Raw genomic sequence first — 7,559 nt, 5'->3', positions numbered from 1 at the left:
CAATGGTGGCTTGCCCAAGCGGTCTTCTCGTCGGGCAGTTTTTTGCTCGCTCCGCTGAGTCGGGGGCGTCCCGGGGTTTACGAGCAGCGAAAATCGGGTGTCCCTGCACCGGTCTCTCCTGACGTTCGACGTTCCCTCGCATCTCTGCAGGGGTCTGTCACTGTGCGGCTCGGTGTTCCATCCCTGCAGGGTTCCTCCTAGCGGGCAAATTTATTGCCCACTTTCTATACAAGGGCCTTCTGTTGGTTCTGCTGTCCTTTCCCTTCCCTCGACACTCCTGCTACGTAGGAATCGTGTCTTGCTAATCACATCCTTTTCTTTCTTGATACATCTCGTGTTGCAACTTGTGAGTCGTTGCATCTCTTCCTTGCTGGAGTTTTTACAATGGTTCTTAGAAAAAGTTTTACTTACAATCATCTAACATATGTTTAGTATCTACTTGTTTTACGCCTTCTTAAAAAACTTTACAAATTTCGGCGCCCTTTCCATGTTACAGTTCTAAGATATTTTGAGTCTTAACGTCTACTCAAGAATCCTCAAACTCGTTTTTTATTTTTGTGTAGTGTTACAATGTATAGCATTTTAGTATTTCATGCTGTTAGACTATCTACGCTTTATCCCTTCACCTTAATCTATCGTACTATAGGTGTTATTATTGAAACTACTTACTTTTTCCACCTTCCTCTCTCTTCATTCTTCTTTCTCCTGACGATCTTATCTGCAACATAATCTTGAAATATTGTGCTGATTATTTTCCAGTAATAAATTTAATCTTCAAACTTTTTGATATGGCTCACATGGTGAAGTCTTAAGGTTTTGCCTGTTTTTGGGTTCATTAGTTCCACATCATTATCATGAGCAATTCGGCTAATTGTGACAGGTCCTTTGTATGCAGCGTAAAACTTACGTATTTTATGTTTCTGTTTGCTGGAGAGATGGTGTGTTTTTACAAATACTTTCTGGCCTACTGAGAATGTTCTTTTAATTGCTGTTCTATCTCCTCTTCCTTTTCTTTTAATGGCTGCCTTTCTGATGTTGGAGAATGCTGTTGCTATGATTTGTTTGTGCTGTCTACATGGTACAATAGGAAATCTAACATTTTCTCTGGTTATGATTGGGGGTTCAATATTTTTAAGTACAGTAACTGGAGGTAGTAGTGTAGTACTATGTGGCATTTCATTTATTACTACTTGAAAATCTTTAAGGTATATATCCCAAGTGTTGTGTCTTTTGCCTGGATATGATCGGCATTAAGTGCCTATGTCCTTCATAGATCGTTCTGCTGGATTTACGCTAGGTTTGTACTTAGATATGTAGACGGGTTTTATTTTGTGTTGTTTTAACATGTTCTGCCATTGCACTGATTTGTATTGTGGGTGATTATCAGAAATTATTCGCTCCACTCGACCTACTTGTCTGAGAAAATCTTGTCTAAATGCTTTACTTATAGCAAGTCCTGTTGCTCGTTTTAATGGCGTCAAGGTAACATATTTAGAAGTAAGTTCCAAAACGACAAATATGAAAATGTATCCATTTTTGTGCGTGGGAGAGGCCCCATCAAATCTGTTGCAGCTACTTGTTATAATCTTTTAGGGATTATTGGAAACATAGGTGTTTAGGTTTGGAAAGTGACGTGTTTAGCCCTCATACATTTTTTGCATTTGACTAATACTGCTCTAATTCGTCTTTCCATATTAGGAAAATGGCTTGTTTGCTTTCTTTTTAAAAAGCATTTCTTTGGTCCAAAGTGGCCATTACTTAAATGTTTATACCATATGTACTTATTAATTAGTTCATCTGGGATATAAATTAACCATTCATTCGTTGCAACATTTCATCTAAAAAATAAAACATTGTTTTTTACGAGATAGTGCTGTCGGATGTCTGGAAAATCCTTACTCCTCCACTTGTGTTTGATTCCTAGTATTTCGGGATCCTTGTCCTGTTCTTTGCCTATGTTTTTCAATGCTGTGGAATGTAGTTTTCGAAAGGTACTTGTTTCATATAGTACATTGTAAACTGGTCTTCTGCTGCTTCCAAACGTATGTTTTTGGATGCACCCTGTGGACATCGTGATAAAGCATCTGCTAATACATTCGCTGGTCCTGGTATGTGTGTATTAGTGAAGTCAAATTCTTATAGTATTAACATCCATCTGGCTAACCTCCCATGAGTTAGTTTGGCGGATAACAGAAATTCTAATGCTTTGTGGTCAGAATATACTTTTGTTTTTCTTCCGAATAGAAAGTATCGAAAACTTTCGAAGTCCCATACAATGGCCAATGCTTCCAGCTCTGTGACTGAATAGTTTTTCTCGATTTTTGTGAGTACCCGACTGGCAAAGGCAATTGTTCTATATGATCTTAGCCCTGCCTGTTCGTATTCTTGGAATAACACAACTCGTAAACATGTTTTCGCGCTATCAGTGGCCATACAAAAATTTTGTGTTAGATCAGGATGTGCTAAAATCGGTGCTGTTGTTAGTGCGTTTTTCACTTTTAAAAATTCTTCATTGGCTTGTTGATCCCATACCCATGGGGTGTTTTTTCCAGTCAATGCACATAGACGTGGTGTTGCGAGATAGTCGATCCAAATAAATTTTTTATAGAATCCGGTGAGACCTAGAAATCCTCTGAGAGTTTTCTTATTATATGGAGTACAGAATTCTCTGATTGCCGTTAATTTTTCTGGGTCGGGCATTACCCCTTTCTCGGAAATTGTGTGTCCTAGAAATTTGACCTCTCGCCTTCCAAATTTGGATTTTGTTATATTTACTGTGACCCCATGCTTCTTCATGATCTGTAAAAACTGATTTAATGTGTCGTTGTGATGTTCCCAAGAGGGTTCTGCTATAATCACATCACCAACATAACAAGTAATTTTTTGTAAAATTTCAGGACTCAGTATAGTATTAAATCCCCTAATAAACGCTGCTGATGATATGGTTAAACCAAACGGCAGTCGTTTAAACTGGTAACATCCACCGAATACGATAAATGCTGTAAATTTTCTACATTCTGTGGCCAATTCTATTTGCCAGAAACTACTCCGTAAATCAATTGATGAAAATATCTTAGCACCGTGGAAGTTTTGTATCAATTCCTCTAATTTTTCAGGGCGATCTGTCTCAGTGATTATGATTGTGTTGATCTGCCTGGAATCAAGCACTAACCTGATGCTCCCATCTCGTTTTTGTACAATATGGAGCGGGCTGTTATATGTGGAGATAGCTGGTTCAATAATATCGTCATCTAACATTTTAGATATCTCCTGGAATACTTTATTCCTGTAGCTTACTGGGATTGTATAGGGGGGCAATCTAAAAGGTTTGTGCTGTTTTACTTCAAACTTGAACTGAAAGTGTTTAATACTGCCAGTCTTAGGAAAGAATACCTCTGCTTTATCTCGTAAAATATCCTCTAGTTCTCTTTTACTGTGTTCCGAAATACCTTGAACTACTTGTAATTTTTCGTCGATTTCTTTATGGACTTCTAACATGAGTTGAGGCGATTCCCCCTTTTGTGCATACCATCCTAATTCTTCATCCTCTTTATCTCGCATCATTCTTAATTGTTTGTTTATAACTGGTATTTCTTCTTATTTTAGCTTTTGCTCAAAGAGAAGTGTGACATTCCCGAATGTTACGCTACCTTTCCCCATATCTATTATCGCTCGTCTCTCATTTAAAAAACCTGCGCTTATAATCAAATCTGCAGTTAGTTTAGGTATAATCACGAGGTTGACTTCGATCTTTTGATCTTGGCACGAAAGAGTTAACCTTGTTTGTCTCGTAACTTCCGCAGCATTGTTTCTAATAGGACCTCTTACTTTAATCTTACGTGTTTTCAGAACTGGCAATTCCTCATTGGCATTACACTGCATGAATAAATTTTCTGAGATCGCAGTCAGTTCACTTCCGCTATCAATTACAATATTGACTGGTATATGCTTTACCATGGCCTTCACAATTGGTTGAATTTGAAAGGGTTCGTTCTGTTCTTCTTGTTGCATCAACGAATCCTCCACTGAATTATACAAGAGCCTTTTTAGGAATTTCCCTTGTGAATTCGAACTTTCTGTAGGATAAGCTTCGACTGCTGCTTCTCTCTCTTTCATTTCCTCTTCTCTATTTCTCCCTTCATTTACGCTTTCTTCTGCATCCTCTACTTTTTCCTCATCCTCGTCTATCTTCTTCTTCGTCGCTACTTCCACATAATCGCATCTAAATGCTCTAATTATCGCTTCATAACTTCCTTCATTATATACATTGGGTTGTGTGCCCACTCGTAACTTATTTTCAACTTCTGTCGACTGCGCATTATCCTCATTGAATTCGCTTTCCCTGGTTTCCATCTCGAATAGCTCTGCAATACTCATTACTTCGTCCTTTCTTCCTACATTCGTTGTGCATGCCTCTGGTAATTCATCTTCCTCGTCAGTATTCTCCCAATTAATTTCGTCCCAACACAATATTGTTATTTTCTCTTCTTCGTTTTCATCTGGTCCCAGCGGATTTCTTTCTTTCTTCTTTCTTCCTTCTCTTCTCGTAATAAGATTTTGATTTCTCTGTTCAAGGTGCTGCAATTGTCCTGGGTCGGTGCGTCATTCTCTTTGGCATGGGCGCTTAGCTGTCAAATCGAACTTTTATTGGGGTTTGGTGGTCTTACCTCCACGTCTTCTATCTGTATTCGCTTTTCTTGTTCAGCTTGTTGATAGTGGTTTCTTGGTTGATAATTTGTCAGTCTATTGGTTCTCCAGTACCCGTTCCGGGTGTCGTTATTTCCTCTATAATAGTTGTTGCCGTTCCTGGGTGAATTTCAGTTATTGCCATATTCTCTTCCAAATCCATAACCGGTTCTTTGTTGAAATCTATTGTCGTTTCTTGGTGCGAAGTTATCACATGGTTCGTAATTATTGTTTCTTCGTACTGTGCTTGTGGATTCCACCGCTTTTTGCTTTCGTTTCCACGTGCGCTTCGTCTTTTTCTTGCGTCATCTTCGGAAAATATGAAGTCTAGTTCCCTTAGGATACCTTTAAATGCTTCGACGTCATTGCCTCCGCGACCTACTAATGGTTGCCCGTATTTCAATGGTAGCTTCATCGCGCATAATTTAATCAACTCTCCGTCACTGTATGGTACATCTAAGCATTGATTTTTGTTTGCCATTACTTCGAAAAATTTCACGGGACTCTTCTCTCCTGAATTTTCAAAATATGGGTTATGCAATAATTCGTACTTCACTCTGTTTTGTGCTTCGCTGGACTAATATCGTGAGAGAAACGTCTCTCTGAAATCTTCGTACGATCGGCATGTCGCTGCAACATTGTGCATGGTTTCTGCGACTGTTGCTGACATGTGTGCACGTATAAAGTCTAATTTGTGTGCTAGCGTCCAGTGTTCTGGTAATCCTACTCGGAATTGATCAATAAAAGTTCGCAGATGTAATGAGTTTTCTTCTCGAATGTGTTGAAATTTTCTGACTGTGAGGAAATGATCGTCGTCGTACTTCGTCATAGTTCCATATGAAATTCGCGATTCTTCGCCACTATTGTTTCTGATCATTTCTCCGGTCGTTCTTTCCTGTTATGGTAGATCCATTGGATATTGTCCACTGTAACTTTCGCCTACCCTTGCGTCGTATCGTTGGAGTGGTACATAATAATTTTCTTCCATCGATTGTAAACGTGTAGCTGAATGCATTGCACTGCACGACCTGGCTTTCCATTGTCACGTATTGGTTGGGTATCCTGTCTGGCTAACCTTGACGCTTCATTGCACGATCCAAACTATCTTGAAACATACATTTGTGGTTCCGCATGTGTTTGTGATGACGTTTGTTCATCAAGAATTTCGAAACGTGTTTGTTGCTGTGCAGGCTGTCTGATTTCACGTATGTAACTTTCCGCCTGTGATTGTAATCGCAAATGCGTAATATCTTCGTTAATTGCTTGTTTTTCCGGTGCAGTTACAGATACGGATGTGGTTGCAGACTCTGTGCTTGTTCGATCCTGTTCGCTACGCTCTTCAATGGTTTGCAACAACTCTGTTCGCAATTTCTGAATTTGTCGCTTCGTCTCCGCTTCTGTTTTGACAATGCGATTATTATATCTTTTCAGCGCTGCTTTTGTGATAAGTTTGTGTAACACACTTTTTTCAACAATCTCACGCGCTGTACCTGTTGCTTGTCTAGTAATTTCGTTTATATGTTTCCCTACTTTCTTGACTTCTCCGTGGGTGTTGTTACGTAATGTTTTGATCTCGTCCTAAATGTTATTACGCAATGTTTGTACGTCCGCTTGTACCTTGTCAATGTCTGTTCTCAATTGATTGTAGCCTGTTATTAAGTTTCCTATCACTTCTCGAGATTCTTTTGCCTCGTCTTCAATATGACTTAGGTGTAACTGAATTTTTTAGTTTTGTTCTTTAATCTCACGCATTTGTCTCGTGGTTTCTGCATTTTGTTTCGTTATTTCTGCGTTCTGAATTTTAATTTGGTTCGCAATTTCTTTATTTTGCCTTCTCATGGTTCCCGTAATTAATTGTAATAATTCTTCCAAATTGGTGGGTCCTATTGCGTTTTCTTCCGACGTCCTATGCTCTGTGTTTTCGCCCATGTGTTGGTTCGCCACCGATTGCATTGAACTGTGCTGTGACACGTTTCTGCTCGAATTCCTTGTACTCTGTGGTGAGGGAGCTCTGATTACTTGTACTATGGGTTCTGCGTATTCAAGACGCAAGTTAGAATCCTCATCGACTGTCTCTCTGCTTTCCTGCTCCTCTGTCGTATGCTGACCTAGATTTTCTATGCCTTCGCGTACATTATCCTCGTTATGGTGCGTCATATGTCCTATTTCTCGGGATACTGCTTCGTCTGTTGTACTGTTCTGTTCTCTGTCCATTTTCATGCTGGGTCTCAACGTCAATTCGGTCAAGGTCTCGATCTCCCATTGCTAATCTTTCCGAATCCCGTATATACTGTTTTAAAAGCAATTCACGCGCCCTACTTCGCGTCAACATGCGCTCATACGATCTCACGCGTTTCATAAATTTTTTGTTCACACGACTTCACACTACCAAGACTGACAATCCATTCACTTACTTGTTGGGTCAGAACCAACTTGTCAACGATGTATCCGCCACCTCCGCTTGCATTGGGGAGAAAACTTAATTCTAACAATTTTCAAAATTCATAACTTAATTATGCTATTGTTTCTGGTAGAATGTCTTTCTTGAATACTTTTACTATCTATCGCTGCAGCTACTGTTTTCGACTATGTATAACTTCAGAAAAAAATTTTTACTACGAAATTTTTTTCAGCAGGTTATTTTTCTGACCTAGTTAGGCATGTGGTCGACCTTCAATCATGGTATTTTAGCATCCTGGCGGGGTCGCCATTTTCTAAACATTCATGGTGGGGTCTGTTTTTTCTATATCGTGTCTTCCTACCACTTTCGCGCAACGACGCTCTGAGCGTGTTTTTTAGGGAATTAACTAGTTGGAACCTGTGACCTGTTGCTGGTAAGGAGACGCCAGACCACACATGACATGTAGAATTCA

Source organism: Schistocerca gregaria, chromosome 6 (genome assembly GCF_023897955.1).
Source record: "Schistocerca gregaria isolate iqSchGreg1 chromosome 6, iqSchGreg1.2, whole genome shotgun sequence".
Taxonomy (NCBI): domain Eukaryota; kingdom Metazoa; phylum Arthropoda; class Insecta; order Orthoptera; family Acrididae; genus Schistocerca; species Schistocerca gregaria.
Note: the sequence above shows the minus strand (reverse complement) of the source record.